Below are 15564 nucleotides of genomic sequence, written 5' to 3'. Positions count from 1 at the left end.
TCTCCCCACAGTCCGCATCCGAATCTGTTTGTTCTAGCTTTCACTTTCGCTTTCGCCCTTAGAGATTTCTCCCAGCTTCCCCCCGTAGTCCGTATCCGAGTCTATGCCTAGGCTTTCAATAGCTTCTTCCGGCACCTTTTTGTCCAGCTTTTCCCTAGGCTGTCTGCTAGTCTCTCTCTCCGATATTTTCCCAGTTCTTCCCGTTTCTTCCCTCCTAAGTTTCATATCCGTCCTAGGTTTCCTATCCGAGTCACAGCACCATTATGTCGCTCCCCCTCTTCGTGGAGGAACGACACAGAACCCTGCGCTGTTCTTTCGTCTGCTCGGCCCTCCCCGGGTTTGCTGCTGGTTCTTCCCGGGTTGGCTGCTATCCCTTCCACCTCCGTGGAAGGGCGGTTCCCCCTGCCACATTCCCCACTTCCGCGGGGGAGCGGCACACCGCCGGCCGGCTCTCTCGGGGGCTGCACAGGTGTTCCCCTTAGATGTTCCCCTTAGATGTTCCTGGTGCATGCTGTCTCTCTCCTCCTTTATAGTCCTCCTCTGCCAATCCCAACTCGGCTACCCACACGCCGAGTACGCTGCTCTCCTCCAATCAGGAGCAGGTCCTGCTGTTTATTGGTTGAACTGGAGGCAGCTGGGTAGAAGCTGTTTCCTCCTCTCCCAGCGCCATATTGTGGGAGAGCAGATGCATAGAATAAGTCTTAATTCCAGTAACTCAGTCCAGTCCGGGCTGCTCCCCACAACTTGAACCGGCTTCTGTATGGGATGCTGGCACTGCAGGCGGTGGCTACACCATGGCACCAGCCCCTAAAGCAGTTCTTTTATTCTACAAATCTACAGGTAGTCAGGCCCTACGGGCTCGCCTGTCTGCCGCTGCACCTCTCCTCACCTCGTTTTCCTGTGGGCACCTTGCTCTTCAGGAAGACTGTTTCAAATAGAACCTTCACTCTGGGCACAGGGATGGATGTGCAATCCAGGCCTGGCCAATCAGAGCAGAGTTTTCTCCTTTAGCCGCTGTGATTGGTTCAGGAATGACACATGACCGGCAGCAGAGCCAATGGGACTCTGTGTGCTTGGAAGCTGGGAAATGAGCTTGCCTTTTCTGCTGGGGCTGTTCTGGGATTGGGGTGGGAGCTTAGACCTGCCTCTGAGCAAGGAGAGCCCACCGAGAAGGAAGCCGGGCACAGGAGAGGAGAACTGGCGTGAAGGGGGCCCAAGGCTTACCCCAGCTTTCCAGTTCCATCGGGGGAAAATCCTTTCTCTTAAGACAGTTTAAACTGGAATTCTGAACCCTAAAATTTGAATGACACCCAGACCCACCCACCTGCCCCCTTAGCCTCAGCTCAAGTGACCACAGTCAGAAGCCACCAGGCTGCTCTCCGCCCTCAGCTCCCTGTGCACCTGGCCCTTCCTCGGCCTTGCCCGTGGCCTTGAAACCCACCCTTCCCCTGGCCCCAGCCCCCTCTCTCACGGCTGTCATCATTCCCACCCTGTCACCGGCTGGAGCGACTTGCAGGGCGCAAGCCAGCCCCGCGCTCTCGTCTTCCGGCATTTTCCCACGCCGTTCTCCCCCATCAGCCCCGCCCCCCGCTCCACGTCACAGGACCTGGCAAACTCCTCATCTTCACAGTCTCCACTGCTCTTGCCGAGGTCACCAGTGACCTCCGTGTTGCCAGATGCAGGGGTCACTTCTCGGTCCAGCTCCTGCATAGCTTCCCGACAACATTCAACACAACCGACCGTCCCACTGTCTTGGAAATTCTCTTTCTCTTTCTTTTGGCTTCCACAGGCCTCACTCTCCTCCTCAGCCTCTTCTTCCCTCACTGGTTCTTCCACGTGTTCTCTCAGCAAACGTGCGCGTGTTCTCTCAGCGAACGTTTGCGGGGAGCCTCTGTGTGCCAAGCCTCGGGCTATGCAGTCGGTGGTAATGAAGTCCGGGCTCGTGGCGTGCGGCTGCAGGACAGGCTTCGCTGATTCTCTACCTCTGCTCACCATCTAGCAGGCCCGGGGGATGCCGGGCCCACAGACCATAGAAGACCCTTGAGGGGTCGGCACTGAGGCATAGCGGGTAAAGCCGCCGCCTGCAATGCCAGCATCCCATATGGGCGCCGGTTCATGTCCCAGCTACTCCACTTCCAATCCAGCTTTCTGCTATGGTCTGGGAAAGCAGTGGAAGATGGCCCAAGTCCTTGGGCCCCAGCACCCAGTGGGAGACCCAGAAGAAGCTTCAGGCTCCTGGCTTCGGAAAAGAGCAGCTCCAGCCATTGCGGCCAACTGGGGAGTGAACCAGCAGATGGAAGACCTCTCTCTCTCTCTCTCTCTCTCTGACTCTCCTCTCTCTGTGTAACTCTGACTTTCAAATAAATAAGTAAATATTTTTTAAAAAGAAGAAGAAGAATGGGGCCGGCGCTGTGGCAAAGTGGGTTAATGCCCTGGCCTGAAGCACCGTCATCCCATATGGACACCGGTTCGAGACCCGGCTGCTCCACTTCCTGTCCAGCTCTCTGCTACGGCCCGGGATAGCAGTAGAAGATGCCCCAAGTGCTTGGGCCCCTGCACCCACGTGGGAGACCCGGAAAAAGCTCCTGGCTCCTGGCTTTGGATCGGCACAGCTCTGGCCGTTGCGGCCATCTGGAGAGTGAACCATCAGATGGAAGACCTCTCTCTCTCTCTCTCTCTCTGCCTCTCTTCTCTCTGTGTAACTCTGACTTTCAAATAAATAAATAAATCTTTTAAAAAAAGAAGAAGAAGAAGACCCTTGAAATCATTGTGTCTGTCCCTGCCAGACAGCCACAGGTGGGACTTGAAATCCAATACCTCTATAGCAGGCTAATTTTTAATCTGATAATTTTGTATGGTCTGATAAATGCCCCAATGGCGCTTGGCTGGAGAAAGGCTCCCTACCCCTGTGTTGACAAGTGCCGAGGCTCAACCACGAACTCCTTGTCTTTTCCATCTTATCCCGTCTCACGGTAAATTCCGTGCACGGGTTGGTGACTCCCAAGTGTCAAGCCCCAGCCTCGGCCGAGCCTCCCGCGCTCCAGGCTCTTAGATCCAACTGCTTAGCTGACATTCCCGCTCGGATACCTATGGGCCACTTCAGACTTCGTGTGTTGGAAGTAGAAATCCTGATCCCTAAATCTGCAGCCTAGACCAGTTTCTCCACTTGTCGTCCTCCATCCCAGCCAACGGCACCACCATCCGCCCCGTCGCGCAGCCAAAAACCTGGAGTCACCCCGATCCTTATCTTTTCTTCTCACCCCACTACCAGCCCATCAGCAAGTTCTGTCGTCTGTACCTCCAGAACCTGCCCTAGAACCGTCTGCCTCTCCCTGTCTCCCCTCCCACCACCCTGGCCCAATGGGGCAGCTTCCCTCCCTGGACCACCAGAGTGACCCGGCTGGTTTGCCCACTTCCGTCCTGTCCATCACCATCCATGCGTCAACCCATAGCCAGAGCCATCAATCAAAGCCACCAATCAGATCAAGCCCCTCCTGTCCCTAAAACCTACTGTTCAACAGTGTGGGCGAGGACATTTGTGACATTGCTAAAAGACGGTGGGGTCGTAACTCAAGTGCAGAAACAGCTCCCGCAGGTCAAGTAGAAGGAGAGTCTTGTAGAGAACATGGGCACGGGATATGAGCAGACAACGCACACAGGGGAGGAAATCCTAACAGCCAATAAATATAAAATTACACATTAACTTCACGAGTCATCGTGGAAGCACACATTAAAGCGAGTTACCATTTTACACCCAAAGCATTGTCAAAAGTTTAAAAAGCCAACGTGACCAACTGTTGGCAAGGATATAAAGACATCGGAACCTTCAGATGCGGCCAGAGCGAGTCAGCATCAGCTTGCCGACTCCGGGGAGCCCGCAGGCAATTTCTCACCGGGCTGGAGATGTGCGCAGCCTGTGGCCGCGTTCCCCACTTCTGAACGAGTTGTAAGAGTGAAAAACAGTGGGCGACCTAATGTCCTTCAACAGCAGGATTTAAGAATAACATACGATGTGTGTGTGCCATGGGATGCTGGACAGAAGGGGCCGGCGCTGTGGCGTGATGAGCTAAGCCTCCACCTACAGCACCAGCATCCCATATGGGCTCCGGTTCAAGTCCCAGCTGCTCCTCTTCTGATCCAGCTCTCTGCTATGGCCTGGGAAAGCAGTGGAAGATGGCCCAAGTCCTTGGGCCCCTGCACCCATGTGGGAGACCTGGAAGAAGCTCCTGGCTCCTGGGTTTGGATCAGCCCAGCTCTGACCAGTGCAGCCATTTGGGAAGTGAACCAGCAGATGAAGACCTTTCTCTCTGTCTCTATCTCTGTAGCTCTACCTCTCAAATAAATAAATAAATCTTTAAAACAAAACAATGCTAGATGGAAGTTAAAACAAAATGAACTGATTTAAACCTGCATCTATCAGGGGGTTGTGAGTTAAATCATTGCCGGCAACGTCAACATCCCGTACGGGAGCTGGTTGCGACCCTGGCTGCTCCACTTTCGATTCAGCTCCCTGCTGAGACGCCCGGGAAGGCGGGGCAAGAGGGCCCAAGTGCTTGGCCTCCTGCCACCCATGTGGGAGACCTGGGTGGATTACTGGGCTCCTGGCTCCTGGCTGTGGGCTGGCCCAGCCCTGGCCATTGCAGACATTTGGGGAGTGAACCAGAGGATAAAAGTGCTCTGTCTCTCTCTCTCTCTCTCTCTGCCTTACAAAGGAATAAAAGAAGTCTTTTTTGGAAATCTATGCCTATCAAACATCATATGAAAGGAGGCAGACACCATGCACCTGCTACTTGCAGTTGGGCAAATTTAAAACCCAAACTTAAGATGAAACCTGGCTTCCTGTGACCCGCAGGGGGCATTCCCGACCTCCTCCTGCTGCCCACAAGGCCTCTGTGATCTGGCCTTTGCCTGTGTCTCTGCCTCCAGCTCACCCACCCACGAAGGGTGTTCATGGTACAACCCCAACAGATGGCATTGAGTTGGTGCTCGAGAAATGTCCCCAAATCCTCGATGAAGAAGCACTCTCTAAGGCCGCTCTCCCACAGGCTCCCGGCTCGAATCTCAGCAGGGCCTCCACGGTGACTCTGGAACTCTTTTTGTTAGACTTTTTTTTTTTTTTTCATCAGAAAGGCAGAGTGGGGAGAGAGCGGAAGAGACAGAGAGAACTTCCATCCACTGCTTCATTCCCCAAATGACCACAATGGCAGGGACTGCACGAGGCTGAAGCCGGGAGCCAGGAGCCAGGCACTTTTGCTTTCCCAGGCGCCTTAGCAGGGAGCTGGATTGGAAGTGGAGTGGCCAGGACTCGAACCAGCGCCTTTATGGGATGTTGGTGCTGCAGGCGGCAGCTTTACCTGCTGTGCCACAGTGCCTGCCCTGGCTCTGGAACTCCTGATCTGGGGTTCACAGGAGGATGAGAGGGAAGCGCATGAACACGTGCACAGAACGCCCACGCGTGGCCTTGTGACGTTTCCGGGGACGAGGGCTCATCCTGCTCTGACACTAACACACACACAGCGCTTTGTGCCACTGCGGCCGTTCATTTGGGTGATAACTTGACCAGGTCCTCTGACTGTGGGCTGCTTGAGCGCTGTGAGCTCCCCAGCCCCCCAGTTTCCCAAGTGCTGGTGGGGGGCCCAGCATGTAATGGGCGGATCTCAGCGACATCTTGAATGAGTGAATGAACGAACGACTGCTCTCGGAGCCCCTATTCACTCTCAGACCCCTTGGGAGCCCACTGCATCAGAAGCAGGAACACACAGGGAGCAGAAAGCTGGCCTCGGAGCGAGGAAGGCCAAGCACTCTGCTCCTGACACCGGCAGGGCCCTGGCCTGGCTCTCCTGGGCCGCGCCCTGTGGATCAGACCCGTTACAGGGTTTTACTCCCGGCTCAGTGATGCTGCACCGGGCAGGGACAGGTCTGCCTCCACCCCGCCCCGGAAGGAAGGTGGCTGCAGGCGTGGCCTCCCTGGACGCCTGGACGGTTTGGTTTTGATAGTGGGGTGTTGCAGCCGAGATCCGTGCGATCACCAAGCCCAGGCAGCCCCATGGAAACCCAAAACAAGGCTCCAAAACAGAGACCAAACCCTTCCCAGGAAATGCGAGAGGTGAGGAGGGGCGCTCCTTCACCAATGGCTTAGGAATCCAGAAATTCCGGTGCGGCCAACTGGGTCAGGGGTGCCAGATGAGCAGCCTCTTTCCATATAAAGAAATCCCAAGCTCCACCACGAATCCCCATTGTGGCCAGAGCCTCTGTCGGAGGCCACAGAGCCCAGCCACAGCCGCCCTGGTGTGGGGTGGGGAAGGAGGCTCTCCTCTACCCAGAGGCCTGTAGTTCCCCAACCTATCTGTCCACTCTCAAAATGCAGAGCTTTTTATTATTTATTTCATTTATTTATTTTTATTTTTATTTATTTCTGAAAGAGAGAGAGAAATCTTCTATCTGCTGATTCACTCCCCAGAAGTCTGCAACATCCCAGGCTGGGCCAGGCCAAAACCAAGAGATATCAATATACAGAATACGAACTGTAGAAGAGCGGCTTTGTTAAATAGATAAGCAGTATAAGCAGACACTCACGCCTGCACAGCCCCCAGCACCCCCGAGACGGTCACAAGTGAAGCCCACGCAGGCTGGGCCATCAGGTATCATGACCCAGCCTTGGTGCTCCATGATCTACATTTTAAAAAATTTAATCCTGGGGGCTGGTGGCACAGGAGGTTAAGTCTCTGCCTGTAGTGCCAGCATCCCATATGGGCACTGGTTCGAGTCCCAGTCCCAGCTGCTCCACTTCCGATCCAGCTCTCTGCTGTGGCCTGGGAAAGCAGTAGAAGAGGGCCCAAGTGCTTAGGCCCCTGTACCTGTGTAGGAGACCTGGAAGAAGCTCCTGGCTCCTGGCTTCAGCCTGGTCCAGCCATGGCCATAGTGGTCACTTAGGAAATGAACCAGCGGATGGAAGATTCTCTCTCTCTCTCTCTCTCTCTCTCTCTCTCTCTCTCTCTCTCTCTTCCGCTCTCTGTCTGTAACTCTACATCTCAAATAAATAAATCTTTTTTAAAAAAGTTAATCCTCACTTTACCCAAGAGCCCCATTTGACAGAATAGAAAATCGAGGCAGGAAAGGCCATGGGGCTTCCTCGAGGCCAACAAGTAGCAGAGCTGAGGTTCCGGCGCAGTTCATCCGGTGCCAATGACCTTGACCTCCGCCCTGGAGTGGCTGTTTCCGGCACCTGCGCCTGGTTATGCAGGGCTGCAACTGCTAGCTTTCGGTTGTCACGGTTACTCGAGCGAGAAGATCATTACTTGGATGACCGGAGACTCAGAGAGGCTGAGGCATCTGGCCAAGGCTGTTGAGCAAGGCCAGTAATGGCAGACCCACGCCTGGCCAACCCCAGCACGCCTGCTCTGAGCCCAGGCCGGGAGCTCTTTTCCCCACGAGGGCTGAGGGGAGGCTGGCTGGCCCCTCCACACCCTTGTACCCCGAGTCCAGAGCGCAGTGGAGCCTTCCTTCAGCTGAATTTCTGAGAACAAACCCATGCCTCAAACAAGAACTGACAAGCAGGCTGAGCTTGGTGAATGGATGTGTGCAGGAGTGAGTGAGCGGATAAATGAACCAGTCACTCTACAGATGAATGAATGAATGAATGAATAGGTGGATATCTCCCCATGACACGCTCCCCTCAGAGGCTGCAGCTCCCGCTGGAAGGCACAGAGCTGGGCCTGCGAACCCACCTGTGGGGTGGCACGGGGAACCAAGCCTCCCATTTGCCCACGAACCCTTTGTCCACAGAACACACACCACACATGTGTTTCCGTGGCAGTGGTGAGGTTGGTACCACTGTCCCATTTTACAGGTGCAGCACACAGAGGGGACGTGAGTTGATCAGGGTCACACAGGAAATAGGGAGCAGACTGGGTGTCTTGTCTGCTGGCCTCATCTCCTGCTCCCGCCCCCCGGCCATCCCCATGTGTTGGGATCTGACCCCAAGCAGCCACACAGTTCAAGAATGGGTTGCTAGGAGTTTGTCCCAGATCCGTGGGCCAGCAAGTCAGGAAGCAGCATCCTTGTCCTCCTTTAGAGGGAGATGAAATGGAAGCAAAGACATCCCAAGGAGAGAACCCCAGAGAACTGCGTGGCGTGGCATGGCGTGGCGTGGTGTGGCGTGGCGTGGCGTGCCCCAGACAGGGCCAGTCAGGAATCAGGCAGGTCAGCAGTGGGCCCCCATCCTGCCCTCCAGCTCACTGCTCCCGCTGCGGCTCTGGGTCATCAGGACAGCCAGGTGTAGGAGAGTGGGCCGCGAGAGCAGACACGCTCTCCAGCTAGGGCCCAGGGCCGCGGGGCCGCCCCCGCTCTCGGCGCAGCCAGCCCGGCCCTCACCGAGCAGCCCAGCACAAAGGCCCTCTCAGGCAGCAGACAATTCGGCCCTTTCAGGCCCAGGGCAGCCGCGCTGGCTCTGCCCGCACCTCTGCTCCTCTCTGGCTCCCGCAGTGAATCACTGGGCATGAATGACCCTGGGAACAGCGACGGGGAGCAGATAAAGAGCAGGCTCGGGTTCTCCCAGGCAGACACAGGGCTGGCTCCCAGGGGACACCCATCCCATGGCTGCTGATGGAGACGGGCGCAGTGGATGCACCAGGTCCCAAATCACCCCAGCAGAGTGCCCCAGAGTCATCACAGATTGTGGCCATCAGAACCACAGGTGGCTGGGACCAGGGCACCAGGCCAGCATCCCATGTGAGCACCAGTTCAAGCCCCAGCTGCTCCATTTCTGACCCAGTTTCCTGCTAACATCCCTGGAAAGACAAGGGGAAGCTGGCTCGAGTGCTTGGACCCCTGCCACCCATGTGGGAGACCCGGATGGAGCTCCTGGCTCCTTGGCTTCAGGCTGGCCCAGCCTGCCCTGGCTTTTATGGCCATTTGGGGAGCAAACCAGCAGTTGGAGATTTCTCTCTCTCTCTCTCTCTCTCTCTCTCTCTCTCTCACCCTGCTTTTTAAACTAAGGGAATCCTTAAATAAATAAATAAATCTTTAAACAAATAGATAACTCTTAGAATCCCCAGCTCAAGAAACAAGACCACCAAGCATCAACTGCCAGAACTGGAAAGTCCATCTGTCTGAGATGCCACTGTGCAGTTGGGGAAACTGAGTCACAGAGCGAGGGCTGGTACCCCTGCCTCTCCACTGCCTGTCCTCGCTCCACTTCCAGAGGACCTGTGCCAGGCTACGGGATCCTGGGCCCAGGGACCCACCCTTGGGAGCGGTCTGGCCCCCTGGGGAGGACGGTCTGCCACGGTCAGGGTGCCTGTGGTCAAGGCCTTCCCCTGTGTCAGGACCGGCGGCTTTGCGAGCTCTGATGTCAGCCTGATGTGCTTGGCGGGTCTGGGCAGGCTCGGATTCTTTCAGCCAATCTCCCCATTGGTTTCCTGCCCTAATAAGGGAGGATTGTGCAGCCCTGTGATTTTTACCTGGGAGTCTGCCTGCTGGTGACCGCACCAGGGAGAGAGCCAGTCCTCCTGGGTGCCAGCCGGGGACACCCAGTGCCTCATCAGGGTCACTTCAGTTCACTGCCAAGCCATGCAAGGAAATCCAACCTCACTTTCCAAGCGCCTCTCACCGGCCCAGCTCGGGGAAGTTTCGCTGTGCCCAACCTCACAGCCCTATGGTCCACTGACAGTCACATAGGCGTGTGATGGCAAGTCAAGGTGGAGGGTGACAGTCACACAGAAGAGAAGAAGCTGGGAAGGCTGTACGGTGGAGGGGCACAGGTGGCGTCTAAACCAGGTCCTGACTTCTGCCTCCGGATGTGATGAGCGGCATCAGTGAGCAAAAATAAAGCAAACTACTGTTTGCAAATATTAAAGCCCGGGGATGGGACGATGTGAGCCCAATGAGAAGAGAAATCAAAAGGGAGACTAGGAATCACCTTGGATCTCTGCCTGGAGTCAAAGTTCCAGACCATCACGGGGAGGAAGCATGCTAAGCAGAAGACTGGGGTCTTGCTGGGTGCAGGAACCGGAGACTGCAATCATGGGGGCAGCTAGACACGTGGGACACAATTCCGTGCAGCTGAGGACATGTGCTGGGGCCTGCTTGGCTTGGTGCTGAGTTCTAAGTCACACACACTTGGGGCGAAATCCCGAGACTCAGCAAAGAACAGCTGGAAAGTTGACAGTTCCCAGAGCTCCAGCAGGTCAGGAGATGGTTGGGTTGCAAACCTCCGAGTGCTGGGAACTCACTGAAAACACATTCCGTGGGCTCTGCAGAGCTCATGCCTGAGCAGCCGGCTGAGCTGCCCCAGGGTGTGGACTTAGTCCACACCAGCTTAAAAACAGGCTTCAAACACACCACACTGATTTGCAAGTAACCCAAGTGCCTGTTAGAACAAAGCCCAGTGTTCTTTAAGGAAAACCAAAAACCTGGTGTCACTCGACAGTGTACCGTCCGTCATGGCCAGCAGCTGGTCAGAAATGACCGAAAATGCCAACAAGCAGGCAGCGGGGCCCAGAACCAGGAGCAAAACCAGTCAATAGAAGCAGACCCAGAAGAGACATGATGCAAGTGGCACCCAAAGAGGTCAGCTTTTACAGTGTTCTGGAGTTTGTTTTTATATAGCTTCATAGTCTTATAACTGCACTGAAGTATTTACAGGAAAAGCTAATCAGGGAAGAGAGAAATAGAAAATGTAAAAAAGAACCAATTGGAACTTCTAAAGATGAAAATACCTAATATTTTAAATGCAAGATGTATTGGCTGGAATTAAGAGCAGGTTATACACCACAGAAGATAATACTACTGGCCCCAAAGGAGACAGAATTTATCTCCACTGAAGCACTGGGGTGGGTGTTTGGCCTAATGATTAACATATGTCCCATATGCAAGTGCCTGGGTTTGAGTCTCAGCTCTGTCTCCCAGTCTCAGTGTCCTGCTAATGCAGATACTGGGAGACAGCAGGTGCTGACCCCAGTGGTTGGGTCCCTGTCACCCACGCGGGAGACCTGTATTGAGTTCCTGGCTCCTCGCTTCATCCTGGACCAGCCCCGGGTCCAGACATTTGGGGAGTGAACTAGCACATGGGATCTCTCTGTGTATGTCTGTCTTTGTCTCTTTGACTCTCAAATCAAAAATAAAACTGGGTGAATAAAAAAAAGTTCGTGGAAAATGCACATTATAAAATGATAAATAAATAAATAAATAAATAAATAATAACTGAAACAGAGAAGAGGCAAGCCTGGAGAAAAATGAATAGTGCCTGAGATAAGACATCAGATTGTCTAAAATACGTACAACTGAAGGTAAGGAAAGGAAAGGGGAAGGGAGGGGCACAGAAGATATGTTTGAAGAAATAATGTCTAGAAGTTTTCTAAATCTGATAAAACTATAAATCCATAGAACCCCAAGCAGGACAAACTTGAAACCCCACATCAACGCACATTATAATCAAATTCTAAAATCAGTGACAACAAGATCGTTAAAGCAAAGACTTGCTACACACAGATTCTCAGAGACTTCTCATCAGAAGCTATGCAAGCTGAGGGATAATGGAACTTTCCTGGAACAAGAAAGAAAACTGCTGACTTTGAATTTTATACCCAGCCCTTTAAGCAGTGATGGCAAAAGTAAAGCTTTTTGTCACCAGCAAATCTGCACCACAGGACTAGTAAAGGAAGTTCTTCAAGTGAGAGCCAAATGAGATGGACTGGAAACAGCTGAGTTCATACAGAGGGGTTCCCCTCACTTTTCAATTTCTCTTAAAGATGACTGACTGCTTAATGCAAAAAAAAATATGATGACAGTGGGAGTGGAGCAGCATGAGTGTCAAAGCAAGCTGTATTCCATGGGCACACAAGGAAAGGGGTGCTGTTCTGGGTTCTCCTAGTGGGTCCACCTCATGCTGGAGCCGTGGTTCCTTTCCAAGGATGCCTTTCCCCACGTGGTCTTGAATTAGCCGGGTCACAGGAGACATTTTGCATGACATTTGGAGAATGCAGTAGAATAGCAGCTGTTTGCCATTTTTTCCCTGTCACTCAGAAAGCTGATGCAGGGACAGCAGGTGCTGCCGGGCACACACACTGGCCCTTCACCGCTGGGTCACCTCATTGTCTGGAGCCAGCAGGGAGTTCCCCAGCTCCTGCTCCAGCTGGACACCCCTCAGTCTCTCTGTGCCCTGGCCCAGATGTGTGTTTGTTTATTTGTTTAGTTTTAAAGATTTTTTTTGAAAGGCAGAGTTACAGAGAGAGGAGGAGACACACACACACACACACACACATATACAGAGCGATCTTCCATCTGCTGGTTCACTCCCCAAATGGCTGCAACAGGAAGGCTGGGCCAGGCCAAAGCCAGGGGCGAGGAACTTTTTCGGGTCTCCCACATGAGTGCAGGGGCCCCCAAGCACTTGGGCCATCTTCTGCTGCTTTCCCAGACCATAGCAGGGAGCTGGATCAGAAGTGGGGCAGCTGGAACTCAAGCCCATGTCCATATGGGATGCCAGCATCACAGGTGGAGGCGTAACTTGCTACGCCACAATGCCAGCACCAGGTGTGGGACACCAGGTGTGCCGTACAGGTTCTAGATTGTTCCTGCTCTCCCTCCTGCTCCCCCCACTTTCAATCCACTTCCTTCTGCCAAACTGCACTGTCAGTGCGCCAGCACCAGACACACAGAGCCGTGTTTTGCTGACTCTTCAGCCAACCCCACGAAATTGTATAAGATCCCTTGCTTTGTATCACTCTCAATGTTCTGTTTCTTTGAACACGAATATGAGAAGTCTTCAAGTTCATGGGAAATGTGCATTAAGACAAAACTACATGAACTGAAAACTTCTTTTGTACCAAAATAACCTCATCTTTTTATTTTCTGCTTTTCCATAGGCTGAAAGTGCTCACATACGTAAAGCGGCACAAGATTACGGGACTGGGAGGTGAAAGGTCAAAGACCCATATCATTCACCCTAAAGCAACTATTCACAAAAACGCTCAGAATAAGATGGAATAATTTTCTTAAAATAATCAACCCAAAAGAAATCCAGGAAAGGGAAATTAAGGGACAACACAGTGGCGAAGCTAGTAAACCACCTCCTGGGGTGCCGGCAGCCCCTTTGGGTGCTGGTTTGTGTCCCGGCTGCTCCACTTCTGATCCAGCTCTCTGCTATGGCCTGGGAAAGCAGTAGAAGATGGTCCAAGTCCTTGGGCCCCTGCACCCATGTGGGAGACCCGGAAGAAGCTCCTGGCTCCTGGCTTCTGATCAGTTCAGCTCCGGCCATTGCAGCCACTTGGGGAATGAACTATTGGATGGAAGACCTTTCTCTCTCTCTCTCTAACTCTGCCTTTTTTTTTTTAAAGATGTATTTATTTATTTGAAAGGCAGAATTACAGAGATGCAGAGGCAGAGAGAGACAGATAAAGAGGTCTTCCATCCGCTGGTTCACTCCCCAGATAGCTGCAACAGCCAGAACTGTGCTGATCTGAAGCCAGGAGCAAGGAGCTTCTTCCAGGTCTCCCACATGGGTGCAGGGGCCCGAGCCCCTGGGTCGTCTTCCACTGCTTTCCCAGGCCATAGCAGAGAGCTGGATCAGAAATGGAGCAGCCGGGACTCAAACTGGTGCCCACATGGGATGCTGGCACTGCAGGCGGCGGCTTGACCCACTATACCATAACGCCGGCTCCATCTGCCTTTCAAATAAATAAATAAACCTTTTTAAAAAACCACATTCATCCGTGAGAAAGGGATCTGTCAACCAAGAGGCGAGAACTCTCCCAAACACACCTGTGTCTCATAACAGAGCAGCAAAATACCTGGAGCCGACATGGACACACCTGCAAGGAGAAAATGACAAATCCCTAATTAGAGCCGGCAGTGCCGACACCTCTGTAATGCACGGGGCAGGAGACGGAAAGCCAGCGGGGATCAAGGCGGCTTGGGCACCAGCAGCTGACTTGGCCTAATTGCCTTTATTGTCCTCCCCACCCGAGAGTAGAGCACACAGCACTCCCAGGCCACATGGCACCCGCTCCCGGGTGCGTGGACAGCTTCGGCATGAAGTGAGTCTCCATGCACTCCCAGGGACTGACACGCCAGCGTGCTGGGGAGGGGAAAGATAAGGTGGGGCGCAGGCTCCTTCAGCCGAAAGACACAAAGAGAAACATTGGTATGAGAATTGTGCGTGTTTTTACTGTTTTTTGTTTGTTTGTTTGTTTGTTTGTTTGTTTTATTTGAGAAGCAGAGTTACAGAGAGAGAGAGAGAGAGGGCGGGCAGGCGGGAGAGGTCTTCTATCCACTGGTGTACTCCCCAAATGGCCGCGATGGCCAGGCTGAAGCCAGGAGCCCCTCTGGGTCTTAAGACCTAGCTCCTGGGGCTGGCATTGTGGTGTAGTGGGTAAAGCCGCCGCCTGCAGTGCTGGCACCCCATATGGGCACCGGTTCAAGTCCGGTCTGTTCCACTTACGTTCCAGCTCTCTGCTGGGAAAGCAGTGGAGGATGGCCAAGTCCCTGGGCCCCTGCACCTGCATGGGGGACCTGGAAGAAGCTCCTGGCTCCTGGCTCTGGATCGGTGCAGCTCTGGCCGTTGCAGCCATTTGGGGAGTGAACCAGCGTATGGAAGACCTCTTTCTCTCTCTGCCTCTCCTTGTCTCTCTGTGTAACTCTGACTTTCAAATAAAATAAATAAATCTTAAAAAAAAAAAAAAAAAGACCTAGCTGCTGTCCACCCAGGCTGTGCATCAGGAGGGACGTCCAGGCCCGTGGTGGGTCCGGGAGGCTGAGGGTCTGCAGAGAAGCTGGTAGAGTCAGCATCTGTGGTGCCGCCTCCACCCCTGGGCTCCGGGATGGGTCCCCCGGCCGTTCCCTTCCTGGGGATTCCAGACACCGCCGCCTCCAAGCCGACAGGGCATCAGCTCTGCGTTCCTCCCTTCCTCCCCTCCTCAAGACGCTGCTTTCCTCCAGTGATTGCCTTAGCTGATGGCACCATCCAGAAACTCGGAAGTCGCCTCCCCCCGCACCCCCTGCCCGCCTGTTCCCACAGTTAATGGCCCAAGCCCCGTGGGGTCTCTTTCATTGCTCTCGCAGCCCGCTTTTCCCTCCCCATTGCCACCTCCAAGCTCAAGGCTCTGCATCCCCTGATCGGCCCAGGCCTCGGCCGCCTCCTATCTGCTCCGCCCTGCGCACTCCCAGGCTCCGCAGGCTTAAAGGCCACACAAGACACATTTCCTGTGTGAAAATATTTACTACGGGCCAGCACAACCCAAAGAAAGGAATTAATGAGCCAATAAATAGAAGTGAGAAGGAGCTCCCCTTGAGCCCCCTGCCCCATTTGGAGCACATTAACATGGTGGGGAGGGCGGCGCTGTGGTGTAGTGGGTAAAGCTGCCGCCTGCAACACCGGCATCCCATATTGGCAGCGGTTCAAGTCCCGGCTGCTCCACTTCTGACCCAGCTCTCTGCTGTGGCCTGGGAAAGCAGTGGAAAATGGCCCAAGTGCTTGGGCCCCTGCACCCACGTGGGAAGACCCAGAGGGGGCTCCTGACTCCTGGCTTTGAATCGGCATAGCTCTGGCCGTTGTGGACAACTGGG

Source organism: Oryctolagus cuniculus, chromosome 7 (genome assembly GCF_964237555.1).
Source record: "Oryctolagus cuniculus chromosome 7, mOryCun1.1, whole genome shotgun sequence".
Taxonomy (NCBI): domain Eukaryota; kingdom Metazoa; phylum Chordata; class Mammalia; order Lagomorpha; family Leporidae; genus Oryctolagus; species Oryctolagus cuniculus.
This window is presented reverse-complemented; position numbering follows the sequence as displayed.